This window comes from Geotrypetes seraphini, chromosome 4 (assembly GCF_902459505.1).
Source record: "Geotrypetes seraphini chromosome 4, aGeoSer1.1, whole genome shotgun sequence".
NCBI classification, from domain to species: Eukaryota; Metazoa; Chordata; class Amphibia; order Gymnophiona; family Dermophiidae; genus Geotrypetes; species Geotrypetes seraphini.
Genome location: NC_047087.1, coordinates 179,740,397 through 179,757,665, shown reverse-complemented (window position 1 = coordinate 179,757,665; position 17,269 = coordinate 179,740,397). Strand labels below are relative to the sequence as shown.

At 43.5% G+C, this 17,269-nt stretch overlaps 1 protein-coding gene across 4 annotated transcripts in view; it reads left to right on the top strand.

Annotated features, from left to right (window-relative positions):
- Positions 1-340: 340 nt before the first annotated feature.
- Positions 341-17,269, top strand: part of CCDC102A (coiled-coil domain containing 102A) — a 175,852-nt gene continuing 158,923 nt past the window's right edge. For all 4 annotated transcript variants that reach the window (XR_004539245.1, XR_004539244.1, XR_004539246.1 and 1 more), the window contains exon 1: positions 341-1,172. The gene's annotated coding sequence lies outside the window, so the exon portion shown is untranslated. The remainder of the gene's footprint in view (positions 1,173-17,269) is intronic.

Below are 17,269 nucleotides of genomic sequence, written 5' to 3'. Positions count from 1 at the left end.
GAAGGCCTCAGACAGCTCTTTTGATCTCTCCATGGTGTTCACCCTCCCCGTGACAAACCTCCTTCAAAATGCTGAGTAACGATGTTCTAATCATGTGTACCTAATGTGATACACCTGTAAGTGATTTGAGCCACTAAAGTGGGAGGATATATGGCGGTGTCCTAATTTATTCCTCAGAATACACAGTTTTGTAGATATCTTTTGTTTCATGAGTAAATCAAGGAAAATTTTTGTTGTTTACAAATAAAAGATTTTTGACATCCATATGTGAACATTTAAGAAAGAACTCAATATTTCATAGGGTGTCCTAATTTTTTCACATGACTGTAAATGTCTAGTGCAGGAGCACAGAATTTGGACAAATCAAAAGCTAGGGTCCAGCCACTCTTCCCCTCCCAGCGTGTCAGCATCATTCTCTCTCACTCTTCAAGCCATTTATAACACTTTTATCCAACCATTCTCTTTTCCTTCAGCCCATTTACACCATACTCTTTCCCCAATTTTTTTCATTTTCCCTAACTTAATTTCCCCTTTCACCCTCCCTCTCCTCCAACATAGGCATTTGATGCTTTATATTTGGAGGCAGGGAATTTAATTTGCTGTTGGCCTTCTCTACTCCCTAAATCTTTTTAAACTTGATCTGCTTCTCATTTTCACTTTTCTTACCCTTCTATTTCCCTCTGCTACCCATTCCCCTGCATCTGCCTTTTCCCACTTCAATAATGAATAGGCCATAAAATACTTTCAAGTTGAACTGATTAAACAGAACCCCCCCCCTCCAAAAAAAAAAAACAACAACCCCAAAACAACAAAAAAAACAGTCTGTGGAAGGATAAATGATGATACAGTACTTGAGAAAATGAAATGAAACTTCCAAGTTTTCCTTCCTCATCTGATGACTTTGCCTATTCCTGGCTTCTGCTTTCCACAAGCTGTCTTCCCGTTCAGAGGGGGAGTGCACACTTCCTTTCCCTTTCAGATTTGATCTCCCCGAAGGAAATCCTGTGAAGAGCTGGGTGGAGACTTGTAGCCCCTACCAGTCAGTGACTAGAGGCAGGAATCTGCTAAGATTGGGCTTACTGAAGCTGGATCCTGCTATACTCTTTGGGTATACTGTACCACGATACCCTCTAACTAAAGAGAAAATGTGAGCTGCCCTCCCCTGCAACAAGGTAATTAAGTACTCTATTATTGGGGCGACTGCCGAACATTCCTATAGTAAAACTGAGATGGGCTCTGCTTTTCTTCCCTGTTCCTTTAGGCTGCAAATTAGCAGCCACACATGCACAAACGTTAGGATAAGCTGTAAGAAATGGCAGTCGCAGCTTTTAAACTTTTAAAAAAATATATTATTTTGTTATCGAACTGCATATGCAGAATTCCAAGGTCTTTGGCGGTTGAAGAGTGAGGCTTGGAAAGTTTTGCATTATTTGCTGTTCTTGATCCTCGCGTCGCGTGCGTTTTGGGAAAGTAAGCAGGACTTACTGCTTTCTTTGTAAGGCAGCTTTGTGTGGTGGTTCGATGGAGGTAAGCGATACCAGTGTGGACCGGTTCTGCTGGCTCTCTCTACGCGGTGGGTTCTCGGTAGGGGTGGAAGATTGGCGTGACCTGTTTAAACTAGAGATGGTGGGGGGGAGAGAGGGCCTTTTAGTCTCTTGATGATACTTAGCAAAGTAGCCAAGGAGAATGCTTGACTGACTGGATTGGTGGCCAATCGCAAGGCAGTCTGGAGCCGATTTGGTGGGCAGCAGCCAATTCTAGTGACAGCTGGGGCCGGAGCCTGGCTGTTATGTTTCAGAAGTGGAGTAAGGGCAGATTTTAAGTGAGTTAGTTGGGAGTTCATTCTCAGAATCTGGTTTTCAGTTTGCTTTTCAGAATTAGGATGCTTCTCCCTTACTACTCGCAATACAAAAGAGAATATACAAATTTTAGTATCTTCTCAACGTAATAAATAGAAAAAAAACAAACAAAGGAAATAAGGTAATACCATTTTTAAAGTTCTCAATAAGAGTGACAAAAATCCCCTCCTCTATAGAGCACTCCCAAAAGTAACACAAATTCCTATGTGAAACTCCCCCCCACCACCACCATCCCAACCCAACCCAAGAACTCTTCTGCTACAGAGCAGGAAGTACTGGATTCTTTGGGGAGTTACTGAGTATGAGTGTTTGTAGCAGAACATTGTAGGAGTTGGCGGGTTCTTTGCATAAATGGGAGGGGAACATTCTCCTGCCCTAATCATTGTACTGTAGTTCTACCCCTTCTCCTTTGTGTTTCTGAGTTAGTCTTGTTTTGTTCATTTATATGAGTTTGATGATATGTTATTTTCCCCCATTTTAAAACTGTACATCGCTTAGAAATTGTAATCAAGTTTCAAGTTTATTTAAAATTTCTTATACCGCCCAATCAACCTTCTAGCTAGTCAGTTTAAAAGTTTAAAATCATAAAAACATAAAAATAAGCGATTGAATCAAATTTTAAATAAAACTTGAAACTTTAAAAGGAAGTGATGAGTAAGATCAAGGTTTTTGGTTATCCTGAATCTCCTGTCGGAGCCCTAGTACTGAGGGATTCTCCTGACTGCTTGTGGAGGGAAAATCTGTGAGTGTTTGCCAGAAGAGGAAACAACAAAGTGAGAGGAGAGAAAGTGGAACCTGGAGAGTTTCACCGAGACAGAAGATAAGAGACTTTACTTTCCCACAGGGCTGGCATTGGTGTGGGGGTGGGGTGAGCAAACAAGGCAACTGCCCTGGGCCCAAGGCTCTGGAGGGCCCCCAGTGGGCTGGCATGTTTTTTCTAACTGCGCCTGTCTGACATCGCCCTCACCTTCAATCTTGCGGACAAATCCATTTTTGTTGCATTGGACCACTGGCCATGGCAGTGATTCTCAACCACTGCCTGTGGACCCCCTGCATGCTTTCCTTTTCCACTGTCCATACCCAATGACTCAACTTCCTATTACCACCAAGATGGACCATGGAAGAAGGAAAACAAGCAAGGAGACTGCAGGTAGCGGTTGAGAATCGTCGCTGCGGCCTGCAGTCCCTTTAACAAAAATGGATTTGTCCGCAAGACCGAAGATGAGCGATGTCGGACTGACACGGATAGAAGGGTGAGGACATGCTGGGCCAGGAAGCTCTCTGGACATGCTGCTTATTTAAAAAAAAAAAAAAATAGAATGGGGGAGGAGGTTCAAATAAGTGCCAGGCTAGGAGTGAGGGGAGATGAAGAGGAAGAACTTATGGGGCCGGAAACAGAGGGTAGAGAGCGAGAATGTGGGCAATGACCTGAAGGTAGAGAAGAGAAATGGGGTGGAGGATAGTTGGGAAGACAAAGGAAGAGACAGTGGAACTGGAGGTGGAGCAGAGGGAGGGAGCAAGATAGGATGGGAGGGTAGGGTAGTTGAAAAGAAAAAGGGAAAGATGGTGGACTTGGAGGGAGGGGAAGAAAAAGGGAGAAATATGGGATGGGTGAGCAGTTGGGAAGAGAAAGGGATAGAAGTTAGATCTGAGGATGGGAGGGTGGGAGAAATGTTAGGTCTGGGGGTGGAAGGGAGAGGGCGATGCAGCATCTTTTTCCCTGACTCCCATTGTTTAGCGTCAAGGGGGGAGGGAAGAAGAAGAGAAGGAGAGATGTTCAACTGTGGGGAGAGAGGAAGAAAAATGGACTCTTGGCAGGAGGGAAGAGAGGTGAGATGATAAGATGCTAGGGGATGTTGAAAAAGAGACAGGGAGATATAGCCTGATGAGTAGAGAGAGAGGGGGGATTCTGGAAGTGGTAAGCCATGGGGAAGAGGCCAAAAGGCAGATGACAAGTAGATGAGTGAGAGAACAGTGAGTACAGTGGTAGAAATGTAGTAATGGGGAGCAGATAGAAGGAAATAGGAGGCTGAGAAAGAAGTGAGTGGGGGAGATAGAGACTAAGTCAGGGGTTCTTAACCTCGGGTCCATGGATGGGATTCATGGGGGTCTGTGAGGGTCAGATAAAAATTAACATTTATAATCACTATTACAGCTTGGAACTATTGATTTTTCTTGCAGATAATGAAAGAGTAAATGTGGTAGAAGTAGTACATAAGAACATAAGAATTGCTACTGCTGGGTCAGACCAGTAGTCCAACATGCCCAGCAGTCCGCTCACGCGGCGGCCCTCTGGTCAAAGACCAGTGCCCTGACTGAGACTAGCCCTACCTGCATATGTTCTGGTTCAGCAGGAACTTGTCTAGCTTTGTCTTGAATCCCTGGAGGGTGTTTTCCCCTATAACAGCCTCTGGAAGAGCGTTCCCGTTTTCTACCACTCTCTGGGTGAAGAAGAACTTCCTTACGTTTGTACGGAATCTATCCCCTTTCAATTTTAGAGAGTGCCCTCTCGTTCTCCCAACCTTGGAGAGGGTGAACAATCTGTCCTTATCTACCAAGTCTATTCCCTTCAGTACCTTGAACATTTCGATCATGTCCCCTCTCAATCTCCTCTATTCAAGGGAGAAGAGGCCCAGTTTCTCTAATCTTTTGCTGTACGGCAACTCCTCCAGCCCCTTAACCATCTTAATCGCTCTTCTTTGGACCCTTTCGAGTAGTACCATGTCCTTCTTCATGTACAGTGACCAGTGCTGGACGCAGTACTCCAGGTGAGGGTGCACCAATGGCCCGGTAGAAAATGGAGTAGTAGTAGATCAAGTTTCAAGTTTATTAGGTTTTTATATACTGCCTATCAAGGTTATCTAAGCGGTTTAACAATCAGGTACTCAAGCATTTTCCCTATCTGTCCTGGTAGGCTCACAAACTATCTAACGTAGATATGTTTTTTATTTTCACAAGAGGATTGTATTTCATAATTATTAGTGCCCATTACTTTTTACATATAAAAGGATTGGGGTTTTTTGTTGTGTTTAATTTTTAGATTTTTTTCCTTTAAAGTTTAATAATACTTTGTGTATGTCATATGTATGAGACAATCAAATCTCAATAAATAAAGTACATTATATTAATTGCATGCAAAGTTGTTTAGACACTGATTCTCCTTGCAGAATAGTTAAACAGGATGACTCGGGAAGCGGCTAGGATAGTTTTGGGGATTGTGGTAGTTTGCTAGGTGGTGGGACACTTGAAGTAGTCTGTGGCTTGTGAAGGGTAGATTGAGGGGTTGGGGCAATTGTGAGGGTATAGTTTATGGGGTAGGGGAGTTTGAGAGACTACAAAATGTTACGTTGTATGCAAGGAAGTTTGAAAGGTGCAAGTTCTTCACTGCTACATTTCACTCTTTGTAAATTAATATGCTTCAGAAATTGGAACTATTTTTCCCACAGAAATGCATTGGATCAAGTTTTAGAGGAGGAGAGATGCTTATTTTTCTGGAACTCCCAGTCTGATTTTTTTAATTCGTTGCAATTTTATTTTATTATTATTTTTTTTTACTGTTTTTTTTCCTCACATGCCACGTTTCATCTTTATTCTGTTCAATTTTCAGAGAATTATTTTGCCACTAGATATTTTCAGCCCCTTTCCTATAATTGCAACTTCCATCGGGTTGAAAAGAATAACACATGTTCATTTTTAAATGAAAAGTAAAGATCTTGCATTCCTAACTCCTTCACCGGCTCCCTGTCTCACTCTAGAGTAGTAAATTTTAAAGGAGAAAATTTCTAGTTTTGAACTTTTGCAGAAAATCCAGCATTTCAGTCTCTCTAACTTCAAATCCAGTCACCTCATCACCCCTACACACATGTGCAGAACATCTGCCAGGAAATGTTACGATTTTCACACTGAAACAGAGATGCAGCAGTAGGCCTGAAATGTTGCTGATTTTGTTTGGCACTTGTGTAAAAGAAAGTGCTGAGGCAGGAGAAGGGAAGAGTGTGTAGGCTTCCTGTGGGCCGAGGCTGCAGACCAAACGGGAATTTTCTTTGCAGCCTAAAGAGAGTTTGTTTTCTAAGCTTTTTTTTTTTTTTTTTTTTTTTTTTTTTAGCAGAAGTCTGTTCTCAGGAAACAACAATTGTCTTAAGCTAAGGGTTTCATGTCATCATCCTTTCTTGGATAAAAATGGACGAAGAAATAATCCAGAAATTAGGATTGGGGATCTTTGATGTGTCAGAACTGATATGAATTAAGGGAAGGTACTGATTGATATAAGTTCATATTCTGGGCCCCCAGACAATGATTTTGTATAAGGACTAAGGAGTAGGGCAGATCATTATTACATTACATTAGTGATTTCTATAACACCATTACCTTGCGGTTCAAGGCAGATTACAAAAGGAGTTATCTGGCCATTTCCAGAGGAATTGAAGAGTAGAGCGGGTTGCTTCAGAGAATTGGGACGAGTCTTGCGGTTTGTCTTCAAGGATTTCTTGAATAGCATGGTTTTTATTTCTTTTCTGAATAATTTGTAGTCTGGAGTCGTTATCAGTAAATTGGAGAGTTGGTAGTCTAGTTTTGCTGCTTGTGTGGCTGAAGATTTGAGGGGGGGAGATCAAGTTTCAAGTTTTATTAAAATTTTGATGTATCGCAATATCATAAATTCAAAGCGATTTACAATTAAAAACAGAGTCTCAGTTACTAACTACAGCAAACACAAACATTACAGACTTATACATAGGGGAAGTGGGGAGAACTATAATAAGCATAGTAAAATAAACAAGAAAGGTAAGTACAATGGGGGGGTAAGAATTTTAAAAGTGTAATTAAAAAGAAAATTTAAAAGATCTTTATTTATTTATTTAAATTTCAAGAGGCCTAGGACAAAGGACGTGAAAGTTTCTGCAATGAATGAGGTCAAAAAGAGAATCCGGCGATTGTCTCAAAGGCATCCTTATACAACCAGATGCTGTATATGGGGCCCTCCCAGTGGCTATAGGATAATTCCAGAGTTCTCTCCTACTCTACTCCCTTGGCACATTCTCATATCCTCTCTGCCCCCATGGCCAATTCTTATGTCATGACGGCAGAAGAAGACTAAAACGGTTAGATTTGTAATTAATGCTCTGTGGAAGTCTGGTTGAGTGTTGTAAGTGCTGCTTCATGTACTTTAGCATAATGACACTCAATTATGTTTGGACTGCTTATGTATTTATGCTAAAACTTTAGATAAAGCCAAATATAGCCTGTTACTTATCTTGCACATCCCTTTCCCATAGCTCCTGGTTCCTCCTCTTCCCCTCTTGCCCTGCTCCTCATGGCTGCTTTTTAGCCTGCCCATTTAATGTCATCTTCTGGGTCCTTTTCTCTCCCTCTTATCCTTTTTCAATTGGCCCATCCCTGGGTTCTCTTCTCTTTCCTTCCACCAGCCCTTACCTTTGACATCTCCAGACCTTGAAAGAATTCTCAAATTCAACATGGAGCCAGGCAGTAGATTAGCATCAGCCAGCCTCTTGAGTTTATTTATTTATATATTTGGAGGCTCATTTTCAAAGCATTGAGACACACAAAGTACCATAGAAACATTTGGTACATTGTGTGTCTGAGTGCTTTGAAAATGAGCCCCTTGCTATACTGCTTTTTTCAACTGAAACCAAAGTGATTTACATTATAGAATATCTTAAGGTAAACAAAAATTCATTCAATAATAAAAATACAAAAAAATGCACATTAATAATAGTAAAATAAACAATATAATCATTAACATGCAATAACAGACTCAAAATTCATTTTACTTTTTCCTGCCCAGTGCCACTACTCAGAATTCTCATTACATGTTAAATGCCAGTGTGAATAACCAAGTCTTTAGTTTCACTCTAAATCACATATAAAGAGTCTTAGCCCTTAATTTTGTAAGCTTTCTGGTAATTTCCAGAAGGTTTTGTGCAGGTTGAAGAATAGTTGGTGATAGAGAGAGTGTGCTAGATGGGTCAGAAACTGGTTGTGTGGAAGATGACAGAGGGCAGTGGTCAATGGAGACAGCTCTGAGGAAAGGGATGTTACCAGTGGTATGCCTCAAGGTTCTATTCGTTTTAACATTTTTACAAGCGATATTGCTGAACGACTATCAGGTAAGATTTGCCTATTTGCACATGATAGCAAAATCTGCACTAGAATAGACATCCTGGATGGTGTGAATAACATGAAGAAAGACCTAGTGAAGCTTGAAGAATTGTCTGAAAGTTGGCAGCTAAAATTTAATGCTAAGAAATGCAAGGTCATGCATTTGGACTGCAAAAACCTGAAGGAATAGTACAGTTTAGGGGTGAAGAACTTATGTGCACGACAGAAGAGCAGGACTTGGGTGTGATTGTATGTGATGATCTTAAGGTGGAAACAGGTTGAAAAGGTGATGGCGAAAGCTAGAAGGATGCTAGGGTACATAGGAAAAAGTATGGCTAGTAGAAAAAAGGAAGTAGTGATGCTCCTGTATGAGGAGAATCTATGGGATCCCCGACAACATGGATTTACTAAGGGGAGATCCTGCCAATCCAACCTGATCAGCTTCTTTGACTGGGTGACGGGGAAGCTGGATATTGGGGAGTCCCTGGACATCGTGTACCTGGACTTTAGCAAAGCATTCGATAGCGTACCACACCTCAGGTTACTGAGCAAGATGAGTTCTATAGGATTAGGTAACACATTGACGAAATGGGTTGGGAGCTGGCTTGGAGGTAGGCTCCAAAGGGTGGTGGTGAACGGCACCCCCTCCGAAATGACGGAGGTGATTAGTGGAGTACCACAGGGCTCAGTCTTGGGCCCAATCCTATTCAACATCTTTATAAGAGACTTGGCAGAAGGGCTTCGAGGTAAAATAACATTATTCGCCGATGACGCCAAACTGAGTAATGTAGTGGGCAAATGCACAACAGACGAAGATTCAGTGCCCGACAACATGATGCACGACCTACTCCTACTGGAGCGATGGTCTAGGACATGGCAACTCAACTTCAATGCCAAAAAATGCAAAGTTATGCACCTGGGCAGCCAGAATCCATGCAAGTCTTATACCCTTAATGGCGAGATCCTAGCAAAAACGGTAGCAGAACGAGACTTGGGGGTAATCGTCAGTGAGGACATGAAGTCTGCCAATCAAGTGGAGCAGGCTTCGTCCAAGGCAAGACAAATCATGGGCTGCATACGAAGGGGTTTCGTCAGTCGTAAGGCGGAAGTCATTATGCCATTGTATAGATCCATGGTGAGGCCCCACCTGGAATACTGTGTGCAATTCTGGAGGCCGCATTATCGCAAGGATGTGCTGAGACTGGAGTCGGTGCAAAGAATGGCCACCCGGATGGTCTCGGGACTCAAGGATCTATCATACGAAAAACGGCTTGACAAATTACAGCTATACTCGCTCGAGGAGCGCAGAGAGAGGGGGGACATGATCGAGACGTTCAAGTATCTTACGGGCCGCATCGAGGCGGAGGAAGATATCTTCTTTTTCAAGGGTCCCACGACAACAAGAGGGCATCCGTTGAAAATCAGGGGCGGGAAACTACGAGGTGACACCAGGAAATTCTTTTTCACTGAAAGAGTGGTTGATCGCTGGAAAAGTCTTCCACTACAGGTGATTGAGGCCAGCAGCGTGCCTGATTTTAAGGCAAAATGGGATCGGCACATGGGATCTATTCACAGGGCAAAGGTAGGGGAGGGACATTAAGGTGGGCAGACTGGATGGGCCGTGGGCCCTTATCTGCCGTCTATTTCTATGTTTCTATGTTTCTAAGATTCTGGTGGGACCTCATTTAGAATATTGTGTAAATTCTGGAGATCGTGCCTTAAAAAAGATATAAAAAGGATGGAGTCAGTCCAGAGGAAGGCTACTAAAATGGTGCGTGGTCTTCATCAAAAGGCTTATGGGGACAGACTTAAAGATCACAATCTGTATACTTTGGAGGAAAGGCGAGAAAGGGGAGATATGAGGAGACGTTTAAATTCTATATGGCGTAAATGTGTATGAGTTGAGGCTCTTTCATTTGAAAGGAAGCTCTGGAATGAGAGGGCATAGGATGAAGTTAAGAGGTGATAGGCTCAGGAGTAATCTAAGGAAATATGTTTTTTACAGAAAGGGTGGTGAATGCATGGAACGGTCTCCTGGAGGAAGTGGTAAAGACAGAGACTGTGTCTGAATTCAAGAAAGCGTGGGATAAGCACATGAGATCTCTTAGAGTACATGTGTCAAACACAAGGCCCGAGGGCTGAATCCGACTTACCTGGCCATTTTATGTGGCCCGCAGTGACTTTGCGCCTGCTTGAGGGCGATGTGATGTTTTCCTCTTTGCCACCTCCAGGTGTTTTACCTCGGCTCCCTCATCCTCACTGCCACATTCGGGTTTCTGTTTACAGCGGTTCCTCGCACATCCCGCACCGCATCCAGAAGCCTTCCCTCTGACATTGCTACGACACAGAGAAAGCTTCTGGTTCTGGCACAGGATGCGCATTAGAGCTGACGCCTGCGGCTTTGTGCACAGAAACGAATGTGGCAGTGAGGAGGAGGGAGCCGACCACAAGGTAAACACCCGCTGGAGGGAGGCAAGTAGTTGAGGCACAGAATGGAGGGAGGGGGAGGGGTGTGTTGGGATTCGAGAAAGAGGGGTGAGATGGTGCACAGGGGAGGGAGAGGGATGAGATGGTGCACAGGAATGGAAGGGAAGAGATAAGATGAAATGCTTCTTATGTAAAGATGGGAATAGGGGAGAAGAAAGAAGAAGATGGTACATAAGAATTAGCCGCTGCTGGTTCAGACCAGCATCGTGCCCAGCAGTCCGCTCACATGGCAGCCCTTAGGTCAAAGATCAGTGCTGTAAATGAGCCCAGCCTCACCTGCGTACTTTCCAGTTGAGCAAGAACTTGTCCAACTTTGTCTTGAATCCCTGGAGGGTGTTTCCCCTACGACAGACTCCGGGAGAGCGTTCCAGTTTTCTACCACTATCTGAGTGAAGAAGAACTTCCTTATGTTCGTACGGAATCTTTCCCCTTTCAAAGTCTATGCCCTTCAGTATCTTGAATGTTTCGATCATGTCCCCTCTCAATCTCCTCTTTTCGAGAGAGAAGAGGCCCAGTTTCTGTAATCTCTCACTGTACGGCAACTCCTCCAGCCCCTTAACCATTTTAGTCGCTCTTCTCTGGACCCTTTTGAGTAGTACCGTGCCCTTCTTCATGTATAGCGACCAGTGCTGGATGCAGTACTCCAGGTGAGTGTGCACCATGGCTAGGTACAGCAGCACGATAACCTTCTCCGATCTGTTTGTCTTCCCCTTATCATTCCTAGCATTCTGTTTGCCCTTTTCGCCACTGCCACGCATTGCGCAGATGGCTTCGACTGTCCACCACCACCCCTTGCCTGCTCCCCCTGTCCGGCAGTAGCCCTTCTCCCTTCCTTTTACCTCCCCATTGTCCAGCAGCACCCCTTCCCTGCTCCCCCTGTCCAGCAGTAGCCCTTCTTCCTTTGTTTTACCTCCTCCCTGTCCAGCAGCACCTCTTCCCTGCTCCCCCTGTCCAGCAGTAGGCCTTCTCCCTTCCTTTTCCCCCCTCCCTGTCCAGAAGCACCTCTTACCTGATCCCCCTGTCCAGCAGTAGGCCTTCTCCCTTCCTTTCCCCCCCTCCCTGTCCAGCAGCACCTCTTACCTGATGCCCCCTGTCCAGCAATAGGCTTTTTCCTTTCCCTGCTCCCCCTGTCCAGCATCCGCTAGCCCGGGCAGCCTTGGACCTTTTGCTAGGCTGGCAACTGATCGGACGGGGATTACCATGAACCTCCATGCAAGTAATTTGCATGGAGGTTTGTTGGTGTATCAGTCGCTGTTCCAGAATTGGCCAAAGAATCAGCCAACAGCAATTCACACGGTCTAGCCCCAGAACTAGGGATGGTACGAGACAGTGTTTCCAGTTTGTTGAAGGTAGGGACTTCCAACTATCGCTCAGTGGTAATACATGGCGATACATGGCGCCCAGACTCTCACTGCAATGGCAGGTTATAAAAAATACTGTAAGTACTTGGATAATCGTACATGAAGGCTCATGATGCCATTTCCTTATAGAGGTCAACTTTGCCTGAGCTGGAAACCCAAAGGAGCAGAAGAAAACTGCCAGGCAAAACATACAAAGAAAGAGATATCACAGAAAGCCAGCTGTACAAGCAATGGCCATCAAACTGACTTCACTTACCGGGTTCTAACAAACCATGGGAAGACTGGAGGATTGTGTTATAGGAAATGCCAACATCATAAATCCAACAACAGACAGATGTTCTTTACAAGGGGTCATGGGATTCATTGCAACAGTGGAGAGGGGAGATCATGGGTCAGAGGTTAGAAAACTTTATCTGGATTTGTTCAGTAGACAAAGACAGTAGGGTCCTATGACAGCTGTACTGAGAACTGTGGGAGGGAGACGTTTAATGAATTAATTAGTAACTTATTTTGAACTGGAGCCTTGGAGGGTTGTGGCTTTGTAACAGTGGAAGTTCAGAGTGAGAAAAGGAGAGAAGCAAAAAGGAGCAGGAGAAGAGAAGATCCCTGGTAAGGTGGGATTTCTCTTTTTCAGATTTTAAGATAGTTGCATTGTTAGATTTTCTTACTTCATCGTCATCTACTAATCTAAGAACTCAAATCAGAGCCAAACTAATTTGTAGAAGTGTTCCTAGTTCCGTTGTGAAAGTCACAATAATAGAGAACAAAGTCACTTTGTGTTTGGTTTCTTATTGCTAGAGATATTATTTATCATTTCTATGGTATTACTGGGTAGATGTATGCAGTACTGAGTACTGTACAGATAGACTTAAAAGACAGCCAGTGCTCCATGAAGCTTACAACATGGTCAAGACAGTTGGAGAGGTGAAGAAAGCAGGAAGTTTAAGGAAGTTTATTACAATGTACCTAGTTAATATGAGAAGGTTGATGTCTGGCAGAACTGGTGTTTTTAAAAGTTTTTAAAAGCAACTAGAAGATGTGATGGGTCAGTATTGAGGTGCCACGGTGATCAGTTTTTTAAAATGCCAACTACTAATACAGATGTACAGTTCTGCCATCTGGATAACTCCAACACTGACATGCTATCTATCCCCTGGATTCGATATATGGCGCCTAAATTTGTAGATGCAAATCTGTGCATAACTTAATTGGTTAACAAGCCAATTGGCGCCGATAATTGCCACTTAAGCAATTATTGGCATTAACTAGAATTTATGCACACAGCTTGCTAAATGAATTCTGTAAAGTTGTGCACGTAAATTCTACTATGCGGATCTTAAAAGGGGATGTGACCGGGGAAGGGCATGGGTAAGTCATGGACGTTTCTATAAGTTACATGCATAACTTTATAGACTGCGTCTGATCCACGCCTAACTTAGGCATGGGCATTTATTCCATGTTTCAGCTGGTGTAAATGGCCATGCCTACATTTTAGTTCCAGGAGTGGGTGCTATCAGGGCAGGATTAATTCATCGAGGGCCCCTAGGCACACAAGTACACTGGGCCCCCTGCCCCGCCCCACCATGCGCCCAGGCGGAAACAGGAAGCTGCGTCAGAGGGAAGCTTTGGGCAAGCAGCACTGCTTGCACAATTACAGTTCCCATTGCCTTTCTTACCCGCATTGCTTGCTTGTCTTACTTTCCGTGGATAAGGGGGGGAGCCGCGTTGCTGATTGGGGGGGGCCACGTTGCCGATCAGGGAAGTCTGCGCTGCCGATCAGTGCTGGAGGGGCCCATCACTGTTTGGAAAAAACAATGTTGATGCCCTCCTTCATCGGGCCCCCCTGACCATTTCGGGCCCTAGGCCCGTGCCTACTGGGCCTATTGGTTAATCCTGCCCTGGGTACTATGCAAATCCTATAAACTGCACCCAACTCAAAACGTGGTTTCTAGAATAGTGTCAAGTGCATTGTTTTGGCACACATATTTTTGGTGCCGTAAATAGAATTAGGTCCTATATGGATATTAAGCACTGTCTACAATGCAGATAGCGGTGGTATTCCGATCGCTAGTCAGATAAACGTCCTGATAAAGATAAGCTTTTTTTTTGCTGTCACAACTTTACCAAGCATTATCCAGATGGCAGTCTTGAGTATTGCTGCTGGTGAAATAACATACGTAGTAAATGACAGATAAAGACCTGAAAGATCCATCCGGTCTGCTCATTAGTTACATGCATTATAGATTCATGATTAAATTGTCTTTTTTTCTTTGATAATTCTGGGTCACAGACTATAAAATCCACCCAGTACTGTCCCTAGGTTCAAACTACTGGCGTTACTGTCAAAGCTCACTCCAGCCTATCCAACCATCTTGTCATTTGCCTACTGTAAAATCTGCCCAGCAACGTCCTCATGTTTCAAGTTACTGGAGTTCCCATTGATGCCGTCCCCAGCCCATCCTACACCAAATTGCCATACACAGGACACAAACCGTGAAAGTCTGCCCAGTACCAGTCTTATTTCTTCAATTTATATTATTAATTTTCTAATTAGAGATTCTCTGTGTTTATCCCATGCTTTTTTAAATTCCGTCACCGTTTTCCTCAACACCCCCTCCCTTGGAAGGGCATTCCAGGCATTAACCACCCTCTCTGTGAAAAAGAATTTCCTAACATTACTCCTAAGTCTACTACTCTGCAACCCCAATTTATGCCATCTAGTGTTACCATTTTCCCTTCTTTGGAAAAGATATTAGTACCTTCAGTGGCGTAGTGAGGGTAGGAGGCACCTGGGATGGTGGTGCCCCTCCCCCCACTACTCCCGACCCCATGCTACACTCGTGCCCTCCCTTCACCCCCCATACCTCTATAAATTTTCACTAGCACTAGCAACTTTTCCAGCCCGCTACTTGTGCTTGTGTTGACTTTCCCTCTGATGTCATTTCCTGACCCCACAACCTGGAAGTGATTTCAGAGGGGAGCCAGGCCGGAAAAGTTGCTCACACTGGCAAAGCTCCAAAGAAGTACCAGGAGGTAGGAGAGGAGGGCCAAGCTTGGTGAGGGGGGAGGGGGTAGAGAGCTGCCAGCACCCTCACCAAGACTGTGCCTGGGGTGGTCCGCCCTCCACCTCCCTTACTAAGCCATTGAGTGCCATTCAGGTATTTAAACGTCTGTATCATATCTTTCCTGTCTTCCAGAGTATACATATTCAGGTCTTCCAGTCTCTTCTTATATGCCTTTTGGCGCAAACCCCTTACCGTTTTTGTTGCCTTCCTCTGGACCGCTTCAGGTCATCTTATATCCTTCACCAGATACAGCTCATTAGTTACATGCATTATAGATTCATGATTAAATTGTCTTTTTTCTTTGATAATTCTGGGTCACAGACTATAAAATCCACCCAGTACTGTCCCTAGGTTCAAACTACTGGAGTTGCCTTTGAAGCTCACTCCAGCCTATCCAACCATCTTGTCGTTTGCTGGTTACATTATACTCCAAATGTGGCCTCACCAATGACCTGTACAGGGGCATCAACACCTCCCTTCTTCTGCTGGTTACTTCTCTTTCTATACAGCTTAGCATCCTTCTGGATATAGCCACTACCTTATCACATGGTTTTGTCACCTTCAGATCCTCAGACACCTTCTCCCTTTCCGTGCATATCAGCCTCTCACCTCCCAGGATGTACGACTCCCTTGGATTTTTACTCCCCAAATGCCCCTGCACTTCTAATCTAATCTAGTCAGTAGTCTTATATTCCACTATTTTTCAGTTCAGATTCAGAGCGGATTACAACAAGAACCCTACATTAAGGGAAGTACATATACTTTAAAATTACTGCACAAAAAGATAAAATATAAAGAACAACATATATCAGTAAAGTAGGTCTTTAAAAATTTACAAAAAATAATATACGAGACATTCTTCTAACTTTTGTAGATCCTTTATCATGTTTTCCATTCAGGGGAGTCCACTCTGTTACAAATCTTGATATTATCCAAAAAAGGCAAACCCTTACCTTCTAACCCTTTGGTAGTGTTGTTCACAAACATATTGAACAGAATCGGCCCCAGCGCCGATCCTTGAGGCATTCCACTACTTGCCTTTTCTTCCTCTGAGCGACTTTCATTAACTATCACTCTGGCATCTGTCCATCAACCAGTTTCTAATCCAGTTCACCACTTTGGGCCCTAACTTCAACCCATCAAGTTTATTTAAGAGCATCCTATAAGGAACTGTGCCAAAGGCTTTGTTAAAATTTAAGTAAATTACAGCTAGCGCACGTCCTCAATCCAGTTCTCTGGTCACCCAGTCAAAGAATTCAATCAGATTCGTTTGGCACGATTTGCCTTTAGTAAAACCATGTTGCCTCAAGCAGCTAAGTTATGGTGAAGGAGTTTTGAGGAGTGATGTAATCATATTAAATTTGAAAGGAACATTTGCAGTGAAGCATGATAGACTGAGTATATGACAGATGGAGGGGAGGACTGGCAGGAAAGATAGAACTGCATAGCTGAGTGGGAAAGGGATCAAAGAAACAAGTCATAATATAGAAGAGGAGGAGAGATGATAAGTTTCAAAACAAAGAAAAGATAGTAAAAGGGGAGAGGAGTGCAATGGTGGAAGTTTAATTTAATTTAATTTAATTCTTATATACCGCTAATAACCGTTTAAGTGACTGGTATAAGCTTTTAATCTGTGTATTTGTCACCAAGGGTTAATTGACAGCATAACACTTAAGACATCACTGACGGTGAGGTGGCCACAGTGCTACTGAGATTTCTTTGGCACCGGCACCACAGAAACTTTGAGGTCACCACAATCTGTATTGTGGTTATGATATATAATGACTCTATGTTGCATGGCATTGTGATGTCAGAATTCTGTGGCTATGATTCTACTGAGGATTCCTTAACTTCATGATAGTTGAGACTAAGGACTTCGTTATTACAATGAAGTTGTATGGTGCCTATGATGAAGTCATCCCAGGCAACAGCCCTTGGACAAAAAGTTTATTTCTAGAACCCTGGAACCCTGCAGTAATGAATTAGGTTTTCTTTTTAAGAAAGTTATACTATTTTGGGACTATGGAGGAAGAAAAGAGAACTGATTCTACTTAGAATGATGCTAAGGGTTAATCTTGGAAGAGACCCTTTTCAGGTTCTTGGCTGAATTCCCTGTGCTGTCCAGATAATACTGTTTGGGGTTGAAGTTGGAAGTGGGGGGGGGGGGTGTCAAATAATGAGGGAAATACCTGAAGAAGAGGGGTAATAACATTTTCTGTTACGTAAACATAGGTGTCTATACTGTAGGTGAATATCCTCTTGTTGCGAACTATTGCAGAAGGATATCAATCACATCTTTCAGCTCCTCCTCTTTTATCAGTAGAGTACAGTGCCCTCTTCAGTTTTTCCTTGTGCAAGCAAACTGAGAAGGTGTGTTGTG